Below are 19214 nucleotides of genomic sequence, written 5' to 3' on the forward strand. Positions count from 1 at the left end.
TTGTGGCCTCCTGGAGGCAACTAGCTGTGCAAAAAAAAGACAGCCTGGCGGCCGGCTGTTGCAGTGTTGCCCTCTCAGGCAACACTGAGTGACTGACTGAGCCTCACCGTCTTATATAAAGTTCAGACGGAACTTTGCACGTGTCATAGTGGAGCCCTCAGGATTCCAGAGCCAGCTTTCTGACATCATAATGGGGCCTCAGAGATAAAAGCCTGGGCCCAAGCAGTGTTGGTCAGTGCTGCTCAGCAGGCAGCACTGGACTGGACTGGATTACAGCTGATACAAGGTGTGAAGGAACAAGGGGTGGCTGTGGGCATGCACTTGCTGCCGCTGCCAGTGTTTATCTGCATGGCAGCAGGGCATTTGGGCGTTGCCAGGAAGGCGTTTTTATGTAGATTCCTCCTCTTTCAGCACTGCATTGTGGTGCAAGCAAAAGAAGCAAATCCTGTCTGGCTTCCTCTCCGGCCTTTATTCACCTCCCGTGTAGCTGTGAGTGTGTGAGCCTGCAGGGCCCCATGGAATTGCCTAGAAGTAGGCTGAATCGCTGCAAGGGCTGAACAGCAGTATCGGGCAGGCTCGGGCAACGCGCGGCCCGTTCGGGTTATCGCTTCTCGGCCTTTTGGCTAAGATCAAGTGTAGTATCTGTTCTTATCAGTTTAATATCTGATACGTCCCCTATCTGGGGACCATATATTAAATGGATTTTTAGAACAGGGAGATGGAAATAGAGCTTGCTCTGTCCACTCCACGCATTGACCTGGTATTGCAGTATTTCCAGGACCGGTGCACCCTTTCCTTATGTGTTGACTAAAAGCAGATTCCAAAAGTGTTTTTTGTCTTTGCTATTGTTTCTGTCTTTCTGAAGGGATCTCCCCTTTTAATCCCATTATTTCAACACCTGTTGGACAATGCATGAGTGATAATGAGCTCATTGATTAAATGCAATTAATGAATAGATTGCCACCTCTTGTTGTGTGTCGTCTGTGTTTCTGTGTTTCCGGCATTTCACATTGGAACACCTCATTCACCTTCCTTGTCTTCTCTCCGCCCTCCCTTTTAGGTAAGTTAAAGAGCTGCACCTGAGCCAGCCACTGATTGATTGATTGATTGATTGATTGATTGATTGATTGATTGATGCAGCACAACAGTCAAATAGTGGAGTGGAGTAGGGGAACAGCAAACAGCCAATAAAGCAGCCCGCCCGCTCGCCTGCCCGCCACAATGGACCTACTTGTGTACACTAGATGGATGTGATGGAATGTACTGTCGTCCCTACATTTCAAGAAGAAGTAAGAATTGCAGTTGCAACAAAGCCTTGCTTGCCTACAAAGAGAGCAGCAATTTGGATTTGTTACTATGTTACCTAGAAGAATAACAAACTGTGCAAGGATGGAGGTTGTAGGAGCAAGGAGAAGTTGTCTGTAAAGTTGGTGGATGCCTATTTTCCATTTTGCAGTCCCTTGTCTCCCTCTTGTGGCCTCCTGGAGGCAACTAGCTGTGCAAAAAAAAGACAGCCTGGCGGCCGGCTGTTGCAGTGTTGCCCTCTCAGGCAACACTGAGTGACTGACTGAGCCTCACCGTCTTATATAAAGTTCAGACGGAACTTTGCACGTGTCATAGTGGAGCCCTCAGGATTCCAGAGCCAGCTTTCTGACATCATAATGGGGCCTCAGAGATAAAAGCCTGGGCCCAAGCAGTGTTGGTCAGTGCTGCTCAGCAGGCAGCACTGGACTGGACTGGATTACAGCTGATACAAGGTGTGAAGGAACAAGGGGTGGCTGTGGGCATGCACTTGCTGCCGCTGCCAGTGTTTATCTGCATGGCAGCAGGGCATTTGGGCGTTGCCAGGAAGGCGTTTTTATGTAGATTCCTCCTCTTTCAGCACTGCATTGTGGTGCAAGCAAAAGAAGCAAATCCTGTCTGGCTTCCTCTCCGGCCTTTATTCACCTCCCGTGTAGCTGTGAGTGTGTGAGCCTGCAGGGCCCCATGGAATTGCCTAGAAGTAGGCTGAATCGCTGCAAGGGCTGAACAGCAGTATCGGGCAGGCTCGGGCAACGCGCGGCCCGTTCGGGTTATCGCTTCTCGGCCTTTTGGCTAAGATCAAGTGTAGTATCTGTTCTTATCAGTTTAATATCTGATACGTCCCCTATCTGGGGACCATATATTAAATGGATTTTTAGAACAGGGAGATGGAAATAGAGCTTGCTCTGTCCACTCCACGCATTGACCTGGTATTGCAGTATTTCCAGGACCGGTGCACCCTTTCCTTATGTGTTGACTAAAAGCAGATTCCAAAAGTGTTTTTTGTCTTTGCTATTGTTTCTGTCTTTCTGAAGGGATCTCCCCTTTTAATCCCATTATTTCAACACCTGTTGGACAATGCATGAGTGATAATGAGCTCATTGATTAAATGCAATTAATGAATAGATTGCCACCTCTTGTTGTGTGTCGTCTGTGTTTCTGTGTTTCCGGCATTTCACATTGGAACACCTCATTCACCTTCCTTGTCTTCTCTCCGCCCTCCCTTTTAGGTAAGTTAAAGAGCTGCACCTGAGCCAGCCACTGATTGATTGATTGATTGATTGATTGATTGATTGATTGATTGATGCAGCACAACAGTCAAATAGTGGAGTGGAGTAGGGGAACAGCAAACAGCCAATAAAGCAGCCCGCCCGCTCGCCTGCCCGCCACAATGGACCTACCTGTGTACACTAGATGGATGTGATGGAATGTACTGTCGTCCCTACATTTCAAGAAGAAGTAAGAATTGCAGTTGCAACAAAGCCTTGCTTGCCTACAAAGAGAGCAGCAATTTGGATTTGTTACTATGTTACCTAGAAGAATAACAAACTGTGCAAGGATGGAGGTTGTAGGAGCAAGGAGAAGTTGTCTGTAAAGTTGGTGGATGCCTATTTTCCATTTTGCAGTCCCTTGTCTCCCTCTTGTGGCCTCCTGGAGGCAACTAGCTGTGCAAAAAAAAGACAGCCTGGCGGCCGGCTGTTGCAGTGTTGCCCTCTCAGGCAACACTGAGTGACTGACTGAGCCTCACCGTCTTATATAAAGTTCAGACGGAACTTTGCACGTGTCATAGTGGAGCCCTCAGGATTCCAGAGCCAGCTTTCTGACATCATAATGGGGCCTCAGAGATAAAAGCCTGGGCCCAGGCAGTGTTGGTCAGTGCTGCTCAGCAGGCAGCACTGGACTGGACTGGATTACAGCTGATACAAGGTGTGAAGGAACAAGGGGTGGCTGTGGGCATGCACTTGCTGCCGCTGCCAGTGTTTATCTGCATGGCAGCAGGGCATTTGGGCGTTGCCAGGAAGGCGTTTTTATGTAGATTCCTCCTCTTTCAGCACTGCATTGTGGTGCAAGCAAAAGAAGCAAATCCTGTCTGGCTTCCTCTCCGGCCTTTATTCACCTCCCGTGTAGCTGTGAGTGTGTGAGCCTGCAGGGCCCCATGGAATTGCCTAGAAGTAGGCTGAATCGCTGCAAGGGCTGAACAGCAGTATCGGGCAGGCTCGGGCAACGCGCGGCCCGTTCGGGTTATCGCTTCTCGGCCTTTTGGCTAAGATCAAGTGTAGTATCTGTTCTTATCAGTTTAATATCTGATACGTCCCCTATCTGGGGACCATATATTAAATGGATTTTTAGAACAGGGAGATGGAAATAGAGCTTGCTCTGTCCACTCCACGCATTGACCTGGTATTGCAGTATTTCCAGGACCGGTGCACCCTTTCCTTATGTGTTGACTAAAAGCAGATTCCAAAAGTGTTTTTTGTCTTTGCTATTGTTTCTGTCTTTCTGAAGGGATCTCCCCTTTTAATCCCATTATTTCAACACCTGTTGGACAATGCATGAGTGATAATGAGCTCATTGATTAAATGCAATTAATGAATAGATTGCCACCTCTTGTTGTGTGTCGTCTGTGTTTCTGTGTTTCCGGCATTTCACATTGGAACACCTCATTCACCTTCCTTGTCTTCTCTCCGCCCTCCCTTTTAGGTAAGTTAAAGAGCTGCACCTGAGCCAGCCACTGATTGATTGATTGATTGATTGATTGATTGATTGATTGATTGATGCAGCACAACAGTCAAATAGTGGAGTGGAGTAGGGGAACAGCAAACAGCCAATAAAGCAGCCCGCCCGCTCGCCTGCCCGCCACAATGGACCTACCTGTGTACACTAGATGGATGTGATGGAATGTACTGTCGTCCCTACATTTCAAGAAGAAGTAAGAATTGCAGTTGCAACAAAGCCTTGCTTGCCTACAAAGAGAGCAGCAATTTGGATTTGTTACTATGTTACCTAGAAGAATAACAAACTGTGCAAGGATGGAGGTTGTAGGAGCAAGGAGAAGTTGTCTGTAAAGTTGGTGGATGCCTATTTTCCATTTTGCAGTCCCTTGTCTCCCTCTTGTGGCCTCCTGGAGGCAACTAGCTGTGCAAAAAAAAGACAGCCTGGCGGCCGGCTGTTGCAGTGTTGCCCTCTCAGGCAACACTGAGTGACTGACTGAGCCTCACCGTCTTATATAAAGTTCAGACGGAACTTTGCACGTGTCATAGTGGAGCCCTCAGGATTCCAGAGCCAGCTTTCTGACATCATAATGGGGCCTCAGAGATAAAAGCCTGGGCCCAGGCAGTGTTGGTCAGTGCTGCTCAGCAGGCAGCACTGGACTGGACTGGATTACAGCTGATACAAGGTGTGAAGGAACAAGGGGTGGCTGTGGGCATGCACTTGCTGCCGCTGCCAGTGTTTATCTGCATGGCAGCAGGGCATTTGGGCGTTGCCAGGAAGGCGTTTTTATGTAGATTCCTCCTCTTTCAGCACTGCATTGTGGTGCAAGCAAAAGAAGCAAATCCTGTCTGGCTTCCTCTCCGGCCTTTATTCACCTCCCGTGTAGCTGTGAGTGTGTGAGCCTGCAGGGCCCCATGGAATTGCCTAGAAGTAGGCTGAATCGCTGCAAGGGCTGAACAGCAGTATCGGGCAGGCTCGGGCAACGCGCGGCCCGTTCGGGTTATCGCTTCTCGGCCTTTTGGCTAAGATCAAGTGTAGTATCTGTTCTTATCAGTTTAATATCTGATACGTCCCCTATCTGGGGACCATATATTAAATGGATTTTTAGAACAGGGAGATGGAAATAGAGCTTGCTCTGTCCACTCCACGCATTGACCTGGTATTGCAGTATTTCCAGGACCGGTGCACCCTTTCCTTATGTGTTGACTAAAAGCAGATTCCAAAAGTGTTTTTTGTCTTTGCTATTGTTTCTGTCTTTCTGAAGGGATCTCCCCTTTTAATCCCATTATTTCAACACCTGTTGGACAATGCATGAGTGATAATGAGCTCATTGATTAAATGCAATTAATGAATAGATTGCCACCTCTTGTTGTGTGTCGTCTGTGTTTCTGTGTTTCCGGCATTTCACATTGGAACACCTCATTCACCTTCCTTGTCTTCTCTCCGCCCTCCCTTTTAGGTAAGTTAAAGAGCTGCACCTGAGCCAGCCACTTGATTGATTGATTGATTGATTGATTGATTGATTGATTGATGCAGCACAACAGTCAAATAGTGGAGTGGAGTAGGGGAACAGCAAACAGCCAATAAAGCAGCCCGCCCGCTCGCCTGCCCGCCACAATGGACCTACCTGTGTACACTAGATGGATGTGATGGAATGTACTGTCGTCCCTACATTTCAAGAAGAAGTAAGAATTGCAGTTGCAACAAAGCCTTGCTTGCCTACAAAGAGAGCAGCAATTTGGATTTGTTACTATGTTACCTAGAAGAATAACAAACTGTGCAAGGATGGAGGTTGTAGGAGCAAGGAGAAGTTGTCTGTAAAGTTGGTGGATGCCTATTTTCCATTTTGCAGTCCCTTGTCTCCCTCTTGTGGCCTCCTGGAGGCAACTAGCTGTGCAAAAAAAAGACAGCCTGGCGGCCGGCTGTTGCAGTGTTGCCCTCTCAGGCAACACTGAGTGACTGACTGAGCCTCACCGTCTTATATAAAGTTCAGACGGAACTTTGCACGTGTCATAGTGGAGCCCTCAGGATTCCAGAGCCAGCTTTCTGACATCATAATGGGGCCTCAGAGATAAAAGCCTGGGCCCAGGCAGTGTTGGTCAGTGCTGCTCAGCAGGCAGCACTGGACTGGACTGGATTACAGCTGATACAAGGTGTGAAGGAACAAGGGGTGGCTGTGGGCATGCACTTGCTGCCGCTGCCAGTGTTTATCTGCATGGCAGCAGGGCATTTGGGCGTTGCCAGGAAGGCGTTTTTATGTAGATTCCTCCTCTTTCAGCACTGCATTGTGGTGCAAGCAAAAGAAGCAAATCCTGTCTGGCTTCCTCTCCGGCCTTTATTCACCTCCCGTGTAGCTGTGAGTGTGTGAGCCTGCAGGGCCCCATGGAATTGCCTAGAAGTAGGCTGAATCGCTGCAAGGGCTGAACAGCAGTATCGGGCAGGCTCGGGCAACGCGCGGCCCGTTCGGGTTATCGCTTCTCGGCCTTTTGGCTAAGATCAAGTGTAGTATCTGTTCTTATCAGTTTAATATCTGATACGTCCCCTATCTGGGGACCATATATTAAATGGATTTTTAGAACAGGGAGATGGAAATAGAGCTTGCTCTGTCCACTCCACGCATTGACCTGGTATTGCAGTATTTCCAGGACCGGTGCACCCTTTCCTTATGTGTTGACTAAAAGCAGATTCCAAAAGTGTTTTTTGTCTTTGCTATTGTTTCTGTCTTTCTGAAGGGATCTCCCCTTTTAATCCCATTATTTCAACACCTGTTGGACAATGCATGAGTGATAATGAGCTCATTGATTAAATGCAATTAATGAATAGATTGCCACCTCTTGTTGTGTGTCGTCTGTGTTTCTGTGTTTCCGGCATTTCACATTGGAACACCTCATTCACCTTCCTTGTCTTCTCTCCGCCCTCCCTTTTAGGTAAGTTAAAGAGCTGCACCTGAGCCAGCCACTGATTGATTGATTGATTGATTGATTGATTGATTGATTGATTGATTGATTGATTGATGCAGCACAACAGTCAAATAGTGGAGTGGAGTAGGGGAACAGCAAACAGCCAATAAAGCAGCCCGCCCGCTCGCCTGCCCGCCACAATGGACCTACCTGTGTACACTAGATGGATGTGATGGAATGTACTGTCGTCCCTACATTTCAAGAAGAAGTAAGAATTGCAGTTGCAACAAAGCCTTGCTTGCCTACAAAGAGAGCAGCAATTTGGATTTGTTACTATGTTACCTAGAAGAATAACAAACTGTGCAAGGATGGAGGTTGTAGGAGCAAGGAGAAGTTGTCTGTAAAGTTGGTGGATGCCTATTTTCCATTTTGCAGTCCCTTGTCTCCCTCTTGTGGCCTCCTGGAGGCAACTAGCTGTGCAAAAAAAAGACAGCCTGGCGGCCGGCTGTTGCAGTGTTGCCCTCTCAGGCAACACTGAGTGACTGACTGAGCCTCACCGTCTTATATAAAGTTCAGACGGAACTTTGCACGTGTCATAGTGGAGCCCTCAGGATTCCAGAGCCAGCTTTCTGACATCATAATGGGGCCTCAGAGATAAAAGCCTGGGCCCAGGCAGTGTTGGTCAGTGCTGCTCAGCAGGCAGCACTGGACTGGACTGGATTACAGCTGATACAAGGTGTGAAGGAACAAGGGGTGGCTGTGGGCATGCACTTGCTGCCGCTGCCAGTGTTTATCTGCATGGCAGCAGGGCATTTGGGCGTTGCCAGGAAGGCGTTTTTATGTAGATTCCTCCTCTTTCAGCACTGCATTGTGGTGCAAGCAAAAGAAGCAAATCCTGTCTGGCTTCCTCTCCGGCCTTTATTCACCTCCCGTGTAGCTGTGAGTGTGTGAGCCTGCAGGGCCCCATGGAATTGCCTAGAAGTAGGCTGAATCGCTGCAAGGGCTGAACAGCAGTATCGGGCAGGCTCGGGCAACGCGCGGCCCGTTCGGGTTATCGCTTCTCGGCCTTTTGGCTAAGATCAAGTGTAGTATCTGTTCTTATCAGTTTAATATCTGATACGTCCCCTATCTGGGGACCATATATTAAATGGATTTTTAGAACAGGGAGATGGAAATAGAGCTTGCTCTGTCCACTCCACGCATTGACCTGGTATTGCAGTATTTCCAGGACCGGTGCACCCTTTCCTTATGTGTTGACTAAAAGCAGATTCCAAAAGTGTTTTTTGTCTTTGCTATTGTTTCTGTCTTTCTGAAGGGATCTCCCCTTTTAATCCCATTATTTCAACACCTGTTGGACAATGCATGAGTGATAATGAGCTCATTGATTAAATGCAATTAATGAATAGATTGCCACCTCTTGTTGTGTGTCGTCTGTGTTTCTGTGTTTCCGGCATTTCACATTGGAACACCTCATTCACCTTCCTTGTCTTCTCTCCGCCCTCCCTTTTAGGTAAGTTAAAGAGCTGCACCTGAGCCAGCCACTGATTGATTGATTGATTGATTGATTGATTGATTGATTGATTGATTGATGCAGCACAACAGTCAAATAGTGGAGTGGAGTAGGGGAACAGCAAACAGCCAATAAAGCAGCCCGCCCGCTCGCCTGCCCGCCACAATGGACCTACCTGTGTACACTAGATGGATGTGATGGAATGTACTGTCGTCCCTACATTTCAAGAAGAAGTAAGAATTGCAGTTGCAACAAAGCCTTGCTTGCCTACAAAGAGAGCAGCAATTTGGATTTGTTACTATGTTACCTAGAAGAATAACAAACTGTGCAAGGATGGAGGTTGTAGGAGCAAGGAGAAGTTGTCTGTAAAGTTGGTGGATGCCTATTTTCCATTTTGCAGTCCCTTGTCTCCCTCTTGTGGCCTCCTGGAGGCAACTAGCTGTGCAAAAAAAAGACAGCCTGGCGGCCGGCTGTTGCAGTGTTGCCCTCTCAGGCAACACTGAGTGACTGACTGAGCCTCACCGTCTTATATAAAGTTCAGACGGAACTTTGCACGTGTCATAGTGGAGCCCTCAGGATTCCAGAGCCAGCTTTCTGACATCATAATGGGGCCTCAGAGATAAAAGCCTGGGCCCAGGCAGTGTTGGTCAGTGCTGCTCAGCAGGCAGCACTGGACTGGACTGGATTACAGCTGATACAAGGTGTGAAGGAACAAGGGGTGGCTGTGGGCATGCACTTGCTGCCGCTGCCAGTGTTTATCTGCATGGCAGCAGGGCATTTGGGCGTTGCCAGGAAGGCGTTTTTATGTAGATTCCTCCTCTTTCAGCACTGCATTGTGGTGCAAGCAAAAGAAGCAAATCCTGTCTGGCTTCCTCTCCGGCCTTTATTCACCTCCCGTGTAGCTGTGAGTGTGTGAGCCTGCAGGGCCCCATGGAATTGCCTAGAAGTAGGCTGAATCGCTGCAAGGGCTGAACAGCAGTATCGGGCAGGCTCGGGCAACGCGCGGCCCGTTCGGGTTATCGCTTCTCGGCCTTTTGGCTAAGATCAAGTGTAGTATCTGTTCTTATCAGTTTAATATCTGATACGTCCCCTATCTGGGGACCATATATTAAATGGATTTTTAGAACAGGGAGATGGAAATAGAGCTTGCTCTGTCCACTCCACGCATTGACCTGGTATTGCAGTATTTCCAGGACCGGTGCACCCTTTCCTTATGTGTTGACTAAAAGCAGATTCCAAAAGTGTTTTTTGTCTTTGCTATTGTTTCTGTCTTTCTGAAGGGATCTCCCCTTTTAATCCCATTATTTCAACACCTGTTGGACAATGCATGAGTGATAATGAGCTCATTGATTAAATGCAATTAATGAATAGATTGCCACCTCTTGTTGTGTGTCGTCTGTGTTTCTGTGTTTCCGGCATTTCACATTGGAACACCTCATTCACCTTCCTTGTCTTCTCTCCGCCCTCCCTTTTAGGTAAGTTAAAGAGCTGCACCTGAGCCAGCCACTGATTGATTGATTGATTGATTGATTGATTGATTGATTGATTGATTGATTGATTGATTGATTGATTGATTGATTGATGCAGCACAACAGTCAAATAGTGGAGTGGAGTAGGGGAACAGCAAACAGCCAATAAAGCAGCCCGCCCGCTCGCCTGCCCGCCACAATGGACCTACCTGTGTACACTAGATGGATGTGATGGAATGTACTGTCGTCCCTACATTTCAAGAAGAAGTAAGAATTGCAGTTGCAACAAAGCCTTGCTTGCCTACAAAGAGAGCAGCAATTTGGATTTGTTACTATGTTACCTAGAAGAATAACAAACTGTGCAAGGATGGAGGTTGTAGGAGCAAGGAGAAGTTGTCTGTAAAGTTGGTGGATGCCTATTTTCCATTTTGCAGTCCCTTGTCTCCCTCTTGTGGCCTCCTGGAGGCAACTAGCTGTGCAAAAAAAAGACAGCCTGGCGGCCGGCTGTTGCAGTGTTGCCCTCTCAGGCAACACTGAGTGACTGACTGAGCCTCACCGTCTTATATAAAGTTCAGACGGAACTTTGCACGTGTCATAGTGGAGCCCTCAGGATTCCAGAGCCAGCTTTCTGACATCATAATGGGGCCTCAGAGATAAAAGCCTGGGCCCAGGCAGTGTTGGTCAGTGCTGCTCAGCAGGCAGCACTGGACTGGACTGGATTACAGCTGATACAAGGTGTGAAGGAACAAGGGGTGGCTGTGGGCATGCACTTTCTGCCGCTGCCAGTGTTTATCTGCATGGCAGCAGGGCATTTGGGCGTTGCCAGGAAGGCGTTTTTATGTAGATTCCTCCTCTTTCAGCACTGCATTGTGGTGCAAGCAAAAGAAGCAAATCCTGTCTGGCTTCCTCTCCGGCCTTTATTCACCTCCCGTGTAGCTGTGAGTGTGTGAGCCTGCAGGGCCCCATGGAATTGCCTAGAAGTAGGCTGAATCGCTGCAAGGGCTGAACAGCAGTATCGGGCAGGCTCGGGCAACGCGCGGCCCGTTCGGGTTATCGCTTCTCGGCCTTTTGGCTAAGATCAAGTGTAGTATCTGTTCTTATCAGTTTAATATCTGATACGTCCCCTATCTGGGGACCATATATTAAATGGATTTTTAGAACAGGGAGATGGAAATAGAGCTTGCTCTGTCCACTCCACGCATTGACCTGGTATTGCAGTATTTCCAGGACCGGTGCACCCTTTCCTTATGTGTTGACTAAAAGCAGATTCCAAAAGTGTTTTTTGTCTTTGCTATTGTTTCTGTCTTTCTGAAGGGATCTCCCCTTTTAATCCCATTATTTCAACACCTGTTGGACAATGCATGAGTGATAATGAGCTCATTGATTAAATGCAATTAATGAATAGATTGCCACCTCTTGTTGTGTGTCGTCTGTGTTTCTGTGTTTCCGGCATTTCACATTGGAACACCTCATTCACCTTCCTTGTCTTCTCTCCGCCCTCCCTTTTAGGTAAGTTAAAGAGCTGCACCTGAGCCAGCCACTGATTGATTGATTGATTGATTGATTGATTGATTGATTGATTGATTGATGCAGCACAACAGTCAAATAGTGGAGTGGAGTAGGGGAACAGCAAACAGCCAATAAAGCAGCCCGCCCGCTCGCCTGCCCGCCACAATGGACCTACCTGTGTACACTAGATGGATGTGATGGAATGTACTGTCGTCCCTACATTTCAAGAAGAAGTAAGAATTGCAGTTGCAACAAAGCCTTGCTTGCCTACAAAGAGAGCAGCAATTTGGATTTGTTACTATGTTACCTAGAAGAATAACAAACTGTGCAAGGATGGAGGTTGTAGGAGCAAGGAGAAGTTGTCTGTAAAGTTGGTGGATGCCTATTTTCCATTTTGCAGTCCCTTGTCTCCCTCTTGTGGCCTCCTGGAGGCAACTAGCTGTGCAAAAAAAAGACAGCCTGGCGGCCGGCTGTTGCAGTGTTGCCCTCTCAGGCAACACTGAGTGACTGACTGAGCCTCACCGTCTTATATAAAGTTCAGACGGAACTTTGCACGTGTCATAGTGGAGCCCTCAGGATTCCAGAGCCAGCTTTCTGACATCATAATGGGGCCTCAGAGATAAAAGCCTGGGCCCAGGCAGTGTTGGTCAGTGCTGCTCAGCAGGCAGCACTGGACTGGACTGGATTACAGCTGATACAAGGTGTGAAGGAACAAGGGGTGGCTGTGGGCATGCACTTGCTGCCGCTGCCAGTGTTTATCTGCATGGCAGCAGGGCATTTGGGCGTTGCCAGGAAGGCGTTTTTATGTAGATTCCTCCTCTTTCAGCACTGCATTGTGGTGCAAGCAAAAGAAGCAAATCCTGTCTGGCTTCCTCTCCGGCCTTTATTCACCTCCCGTGTAGCTGTGAGTGTGTGAGCCTGCAGGGCCCCATGGAATTGCCTAGAAGTAGGCTGAATCGCTGCAAGGGCTGAACAGCAGTATCGGGCAGGCTCGGGCAACGCGCGGCCCGTTCGGGTTATCGCTTCTCGGCCTTTTGGCTAAGATCAAGTGTAGTATCTGTTCTTATCAGTTTAATATCTGATACGTCCCCTATCTGGGGACCATATATTAAATGGATTTTTAGAACAGGGAGATGGAAATAGAGCTTGCTCTGTCCACTCCACGCATTGACCTAGTATTGCAGTATTTCCAGGACCGGTGCACCCTTTCCTTATGTGTTGACTAAAAGCAGATTCCAAAAGTGTTTTTTGTCTTTGCTATTGTTTCTGTCTTTCTGAAGGGATCTGCCCTTTTAATCCCATTATTTCAACACCTGTTGGACAATGCATGAGTGATAATGAGCTCATTGATTAAATGCAATTAATGAATAGATTGCCACCTCTTGTTGTGTGTCGTCTGTGTTTCTGTGTTTCCGGCATTTCACATTGGAACACCTCATTCACCTTCCTTGTCTTCTCTCCGCCCTCCCTTTTAGGTAAGTTAAAGAGCTGCACCTGAGCCAGCCACTGATTGATTGATTGATTGATTGATTGATTGATTGATTGATTGATTGATGCAGCACAACAGTCAAATAGTGGAGTGGAGTAGGGGAACAGCAAACAGCCAATAAAGCAGCCCGCCCGCTCGCCTGCCCGCCACAATGGACCTACCTGTGTACACTAGATGGATGTGATGGAATGTACTGTCGTCCCTACATTTCAAGAAGAAGTAAGAATTGCAGTTGCAACAAAGCCTTGCTTGCCTACAAAGAGAGCAGCAATTTGGATTTGTTACTATGTTACCTAGAAGAATAACAAACTGTGCAAGGATGGAGGTTGTAGGAGCAAGGAGAAGTTGTCTGTAAAGTTGGTGGATGCCTATTTTCCATTTTGCAGTCCCTTGTCTCCCTCTTGTGGCCTCCTGGAGGCAACTAGCTGTGCAAAAAAAAGACAGCCTGGCGGCCGGCTGTTGCAGTGTTGCCCTCTCAGGCAACACTGAGTGACTGACTGAGCCTCACCGTCTTATATAAAGTTCAGACGGAACTTTGCACGTGTCATAGTGGAGCCCTCAGGATTCCAGAGCCAGCTTTCTGACATCATAATGGGGCCTCAGAGATAAAAGCCTGGGCCCAGGCAGTGTTGGTCAGTGCTGCTCAGCAGGCAGCACTGGACTGGACTGGATTACAGCTGATACAAGGTGTGAAGGAACAAGGGGTGGCTGTGGGCATGCACTTGCTGCCGCTGCCAGTGTTTATCTGCATGGCAGCAGGGCATTTGGGCGTTGCCAGGAAGGCGTTTTTATGTAGATTCCTCCTCTTTCAGCACTGCATTGTGGTGCAAGCAAAAGAAGCAAATCCTGTCTGGCTTCCTCTCCGGCCTTTATTCACCTCCCGTGTAGCTGTGAGTGTGTGAGCCTGCAGGGCCCCATGGAATTGCCTAGAAGTAGGCTGAATCGCTGCAAGGGCTGAACAGCAGTATCGGGCAGGCTCGGGCAACGCGCGGCCCGTTCGGGTTATCGCTTCTCGGCCTTTTGGCTAAGATCAAGTGTAGTATCTGTTCTTATCAGTTTAATATCTGATACGTCCCCTATCTGGGGACCATATATTAAATGGATTTTTAGAACAGGGAGATGGAAATAGAGCTTGCTCTGTCCACTCCACGCATTGACCTGGTATTGCAGTATTTCCAGGACCGGTGCACCCTTTCCTTATGTGTTGACTAAAAGCAGATTCCAAAAGTGTTTTTTGTCTTTGCTATTGTTTCTGTCTTTCTGAAGGGATCTCCCCTTTTAATCCCATTATTTCAACACCTGTTGGACAATGCATGAGTGATAATGAGCTCATTGATTAAATGCAATTAATGAATAGATTGCCACCTCTTGTTGTGTGTCGTCTGTGTTTCTGTGTTTCCGGCATTTCACATTGGAACACCTCATTCACCTTCCTTGTCTTCTCTCCGCCCTCCCTTTTAGGTAAGTTAAAGAGCTGCACCTGAGCCAGCCACTGATTGATTGATTGATTGATTGATTGATTGATTGATTGATTGATGCAGCACAACAGTCAAATAGTGGAGTGGAGTAGGGGAACAGCAAACAGCCAATAAAGCAGCCCGCCCGCTCGCCTGCCCGCCACAATGGACCTACCTGTGTACACTAGATGGATGTGATGGAATGTACTGTCGTCCCTACATTTCAAGAAGAAGTAAGAATTGCAGTTGCAACAAAGCCTTGCTTGCCTACAAAGAGAGCAGCAATTTGGATTTGTTACTATGTTACCTAGAAGAATAACAAACTGTGCAAGGATGGAGGTTGTAGGAGCAAGGAGAAGTTGTCTGTAAAGTTGGTGGATGCCTATTTTCCATTTTGCAGTCCCTTGTCTCCCTCTTGTGGCCTCCTGGAGGCAACTAGCTGTGCAAAAAAAAGACAGCCTGGCGGCCGGCTGTTGCAGTGTTGCCCTCTCAGGCAACACTGAGTGACTGACTGAGCCTCACCGTCTTATATAAAGTTCAGACGGAACTTTGCACGTGTCATAGTGGAGCCCTCAGGATTCCAGAGCCAGCTTTCTGACATCATAATGGGGCCTCAGAGATAAAAGCCTGGGCCCAGGCAGTGTTGGTCAGTGCTGCTCAGCAGGCAGCACTGGACTGGACTGGATTACAGCTGATACAAGGTGTGAAGGAACAAGGGGTGGCTGTGGGCATGCACTTGCTGCCGCTGCCAGTGTTTATCTGCATGGCAGCAGGGCATTTGGGCGTTGCCAGGAAGGCGTTTTTATGTAGATTCCTCCTCTTTCAGCACTGCATTGTGGTGCAAGCAAAAGAAGCAAATCCTGTCTGGCTTCCTCTCCGGCCTTTATTCACCTCCCGTGTAGCTGTGAGTGTGTGAGCCTGCAGGGCCCCATGGAATTGCCTAGAAGTAGGCTGAATCGCTGCAAGGGCTGAACAGCAGTATCGGGCAGGCTCGGGCAACGCGCGGCCCGTTCGGGTTATCGCTTCTCGGCCTTTTGGCTAAGATCAAGTGTAGTATCTGTTCTTATCAGTTTAATATCTGATACGTCCCCTATCTGGGGACCATATATTAAATGGATTTTTAGAACAGGGAGATGGAAATAGAGCTTGCTCTGTCCACTCCACGCATTGACCTGGTATTGCAGTATTTCCAGGACCGGTGCACCCTTTCCTTATGTGTTGACTAAAAGCAGATTCCAAAAGTGTTTTTTGTCTTTGCTATTGTTTCTGTCTTTCTGAAGGGATCTCCCCTTTTAATCCCATTATTTCAACACCTGTTGGACAATGCATGAGTGATAATGAGCTCATTGATTAAATGCAATTAATGAATAGATTGCCACCTCTTGTTGTGTGTCGTCTGTGTTTCTGTGTTTCCGGCATTTCACATTGGAACACCTCATTCACCTTCCTTGTCTTCTCTCCGCCCTCCCTTTTAGGTAAGTTAAAGAGCTGCACCTGAGCCAGCCACTGATTGATTGATTGATTGATTGATTGATTGATTGATTGATTGATTGATTGATTGATGCAGCACAACAGTCAAATAGTGGAGTGGAGTAGGGGAACAGCAAACAGCCAATAAAGCAGCCCGCCCGCTCGCCTGCCCGCCACAATGGACCTACCTGTGTACACTAGATGGATGTGATGGAATGTACTGTCGTCCCTACATTTCAAGAAGAAGTAAGAATTGCAGTTGCAACAAAGCCTTGCTTGCCTACAAAGAGAGCAGCAATTTGGATTTGTTACTATGTTACCTAGAAGAATAACAAACTGTGCAAGGATGGAGGTTGTAGGAGCAAGGAGAAGTTGTCTGTAAAGTTGGTGGATGCCTATTTTCCATTTTGCAGTCCCTTGTCTCCCTCTTGTGGCCTCCTGGAGGCAACTAGCTGTGCAAAAAAAAGACAGCCTGGCGGCCGGCTGTTGCAGTGTTGCCCTCTCAGGCAACACTGAGTGACTGACTGAGCCTCACCGTCTTATATAAAGTTCAGACGGAACTTTGCACGTGTCATAGTGGAGCCCTCAGGATTCCAGAGCCAGCTTTCTGACATCATAATGGGGCCTCAGAGATAAAAGCCTGGGCCCAGGCAGTGTTGGTCAGTGCTGCTCAGCAGGCAGCACTGGACTGGACTGGATTACAGCTGATACAAGGTGTGAAGGAACAAGGGGTGGCTGTGGGCATGCACTTGCTGCCGCTGCCAGTGTTTATCTGCATGGCAGCAGGGCATTTGGGCGTTGCCAGGAAGGCGTTTTTATGTAGATTCCTCCTCTTTCAGCACTGCATTGTGGTGCAAGCAAAAGAAGCAAATCCTGTCTGGCTTCCTCTCCGGCCTTTATTCACCTCCCGTGTAGCTGTGAGTGTGTGAGCCTGCAGGGCCCCATGGAATTGCCTAGAAGTAGGCTGAATCGCTGCAAGGGCTGAACAGCAGTATCGGGCAGGCTCGGGCAACGCGCGGCCCGTTCGGGTTATCGCTTCTCGGCCTTTTGGCTAAGATCAAGTGTAGTATCTGTTCTTATCAGTTTAATATCTGATACGTCCCCTATCTGGGGACCATATATTAAATGGATTTTTAGAACAGGGAGATGGAAATAGAGCTTGCTCTGTCCACTCCACGCATTGACCTGGTATTGCAGTATTTCCAGGACCGGTGCACCCTTTCCTTATGTGTTGACTAAAAGCAGATTCCAAAAGTGTTTTTTGTCTTTGCTATTGTTTCTGTCTTTCTGAAGGGATCTCCCCTTTTAATCCCATTATTTCAACACCTGTTGGACAATGCATGAGTGATAATGAGCTCATTGATTAAATGCAATTAATGAATAGATTGCCACCTCTTGTTGTGTGTCGTCTGTGTTTCTGTGTTTCCGGCATTTCACATTGGAACACCTCATTCACCTTCCTTGTCTTCTCTCCGCCCTCCCTTTTAGGTAAGTTAAAGAGCTGCACCTGAGCCAGCCACTGATTGATTGATTGATTGATTGATTGATTGATTGATTGATTGATTGATTGATTGATTGATTGATGCAGCACAACAGTCAAATAGTGGAGTGGAGTAGGGGAACAGCAAACAGCCAATAAAGCAGCCCGCCCGCTCGCCTGCCCGCCACAATGGACCTACCTGTGTACACTAGATGGATGTGATGGAATGTACTGTCGTCCCTACATTTCAAGAAGAAGTAAGAATTGCAGTTGCAACAAAGCCTTGCTTGCCTACAAAGAGAGCAGCAATTTGGATTTGTTACTATGTTACCTAGAAGAATAACAAACTGTGCAAGGATGGAGGTTGTAGGAGCAAGGAGAAGTTGTCTGTAAAGTTGGTGGATGCCTATTTTCCATTTTGCAGTCCCTTGTCTCCCTCTTGTGGCCTCCTGGAGGCAACTAGCTGTGCAAAAAAAAGACAGCCTGGCGGCCGGCTGTTGCAGTGTTGCCCTCTCAGGCAACACTGAGTGACTGACTGAGCCTCACCGTCTTATATAAAGTTCAGACGGAACTTTGCACGTGTCATAGTGGAGCCCTCAGGATTCCAGAGCCAGCTTTCTGACATCATAATGGGGCCTCAGAGATAAAAGCCTGGGCCCAGGCAGTGTTGGTCAGTGCTGCTCAGCAGGCAGCACTGGACTGGACTGGATTACAGCTGATACAAGGTGTGAAGGAACAAGGGGTGGCTGTGGGCATGCACTTGCTGCCGCTGCCAGTGTTTATCTGCATGGCAGCAGGGCATTTGGGCGTTGCCAGGAAGGCGTTTTTATGTAGATTCCTCCTCTTTCAGCACTGCATTGTGGTGCAAGCAAAAGAAGCAAATCCTGTCTGGCTTCCTCTCCGGCCTTTATTCACCTCCCGTGTAGCTGTGAGTGTGTGAGCCTGCAGGGCCCCATGGAATTGCCTAGAAGTAGGCTGAATCGCTGCAAGGGCTGAACAGCAGTATCGGGCAGGCTCGGGCAACGCGCGGCCCGTTCGGGTTATCGCTTCTCGGCCTTTTGGCTAAGATCAAGTGTAGTATCTGTTCTTATCAGTTTAATATCTGATACGTCCCCTATCTGGGGACCATATATTAAATGGATTTTTAGAACAGGGAGATGGAAATAGAGCTTGCTCTGTCCACTCCACGCATTGACCTGGTATTGCAGTATTTCCAGGACCGGTGCACCCTTTCCTTATGTGTTGACTAAAAGCAGATTCCAAAAGTGTTTTTTGTCTTTGCTATTGTTTCTGTCTTTCTGAAGGGATCTGCCCTTTTAATCCCATTATTTCAACACCTGTTGGACAATGCATGAGTGATAATGAGCTCATTGATTAAATGCAATTAATGAATAGATTGCCACCTCTTGTTGTGTGTCGTCTGTGTTTCTGTGTTTCCGGCATTTCACATTGGAACACCTCATTCACCTTCCTTGTCTTCTCTCCGCCCTCCCTTTTAGGTAAGTTAAAGAGCTGCACCTGAGCCAGCCACTGATTGATTGATTGATTGATTGATTGATTGATTGATTGATTGATTGATTGATTGATTGATGCAGCACAACAGTCAAATAGTGGAGTGGAGTAGGGGAACAGCAAACAGCCAATAAAGCAGCCCGCCCGCTCGCCTGCCCGCCACAATGGACCTACCTGTGTACACTAGATGGATGTGATGGAATGTACTGTCGTCCCTACATTTCAAGAAGAAGTAAGAATTGCAGTTGCAACAAAGCCTTGCTTGCCTACAAAGAGAGCAGCAATTTGGATTTGTTACTATGTTACCTAGAAGAATAACAAACTGTGCAAGGATGGAGGTTGTAGGAGCAAGGAGAAGTTGTCTGTAAAGTTGGTGGATGCCTATTTTCCATTTTGCAGTCCCT

The 19214-nt window shown here is 47.8% G+C and overlaps 13 non-coding genes across 13 annotated transcripts; all 13 read left to right on the plus strand.

Moving 5' to 3' along the window:
- Nucleotides 1–603: 603 nt before the first annotated feature.
- Nucleotides 604–794, plus strand: LOC142693523 (U2 spliceosomal RNA). The gene has a single exon (XR_012861856.1). It is a non-coding gene; the product is annotated as a U2 spliceosomal RNA (small nuclear RNA).
- Nucleotides 795–2074: 1280 nt separating this feature from the next.
- LOC142693524 (U2 spliceosomal RNA) lies at nt 2075–2265 on the plus strand. Its single transcript, XR_012861857.1, has one exon. It is a non-coding gene; the product is annotated as a U2 spliceosomal RNA (small nuclear RNA).
- A 1280-nt stretch (nt 2266–3545) lies between these two features.
- On the plus strand, nt 3546–3736 carry LOC142693525 (U2 spliceosomal RNA). Its single transcript, XR_012861858.1, has one exon. It is a non-coding gene; the product is annotated as a U2 spliceosomal RNA (small nuclear RNA).
- A 1280-nt stretch (nt 3737–5016) lies between these two features.
- Nucleotides 5017–5207, plus strand: LOC142693526 (U2 spliceosomal RNA). The gene has a single exon (XR_012861859.1). It is a non-coding gene; the product is annotated as a U2 spliceosomal RNA (small nuclear RNA).
- A 1277-nt stretch (nt 5208–6484) lies between these two features.
- LOC142693527 (U2 spliceosomal RNA) lies at nt 6485–6675 on the plus strand. Its single transcript, XR_012861860.1, has one exon. It is a non-coding gene; the product is annotated as a U2 spliceosomal RNA (small nuclear RNA).
- Nucleotides 6676–7967: 1292 nt separating this feature from the next.
- LOC142693528 (U2 spliceosomal RNA) lies at nt 7968–8158 on the plus strand. The gene has a single exon (XR_012861861.1). It is a non-coding gene; the product is annotated as a U2 spliceosomal RNA (small nuclear RNA).
- A 1284-nt stretch (nt 8159–9442) lies between these two features.
- LOC142693529 (U2 spliceosomal RNA) lies at nt 9443–9633 on the plus strand. Its single transcript, XR_012861862.1, has one exon. It is a non-coding gene; the product is annotated as a U2 spliceosomal RNA (small nuclear RNA).
- Nucleotides 9634–10945: 1312 nt separating this feature from the next.
- LOC142693530 (U2 spliceosomal RNA) lies at nt 10946–11136 on the plus strand. The gene has a single exon (XR_012861863.1). It is a non-coding gene; the product is annotated as a U2 spliceosomal RNA (small nuclear RNA).
- Nucleotides 11137–12420: 1284 nt separating this feature from the next.
- LOC142693564 (U2 spliceosomal RNA) lies at nt 12421–12611 on the plus strand. Its single transcript, XR_012861893.1, has one exon. It is a non-coding gene; the product is annotated as a U2 spliceosomal RNA (small nuclear RNA).
- A 1284-nt stretch (nt 12612–13895) lies between these two features.
- Nucleotides 13896–14086, plus strand: LOC142693532 (U2 spliceosomal RNA). Its single transcript, XR_012861865.1, has one exon. It is a non-coding gene; the product is annotated as a U2 spliceosomal RNA (small nuclear RNA).
- A 1280-nt stretch (nt 14087–15366) lies between these two features.
- Nucleotides 15367–15557, plus strand: LOC142693534 (U2 spliceosomal RNA). Its single transcript, XR_012861866.1, has one exon. It is a non-coding gene; the product is annotated as a U2 spliceosomal RNA (small nuclear RNA).
- Nucleotides 15558–16849: 1292 nt separating this feature from the next.
- LOC142693535 (U2 spliceosomal RNA) lies at nt 16850–17040 on the plus strand. Its single transcript, XR_012861867.1, has one exon. It is a non-coding gene; the product is annotated as a U2 spliceosomal RNA (small nuclear RNA).
- Nucleotides 17041–18340: 1300 nt separating this feature from the next.
- On the plus strand, nt 18341–18531 carry LOC142693536 (U2 spliceosomal RNA). Its single transcript, XR_012861868.1, has one exon. It is a non-coding gene; the product is annotated as a U2 spliceosomal RNA (small nuclear RNA).
- Nucleotides 18532–19214: the final 683 nt, after the last annotated feature.

Source organism: Rhinoderma darwinii, assembly GCF_050947455.1.
Source record: "Rhinoderma darwinii isolate aRhiDar2 chromosome 5 unlocalized genomic scaffold, aRhiDar2.hap1 SUPER_5_unloc_43, whole genome shotgun sequence".
Taxonomy (NCBI): Eukaryota; Metazoa; Chordata; class Amphibia; order Anura; family Rhinodermatidae; genus Rhinoderma; species Rhinoderma darwinii.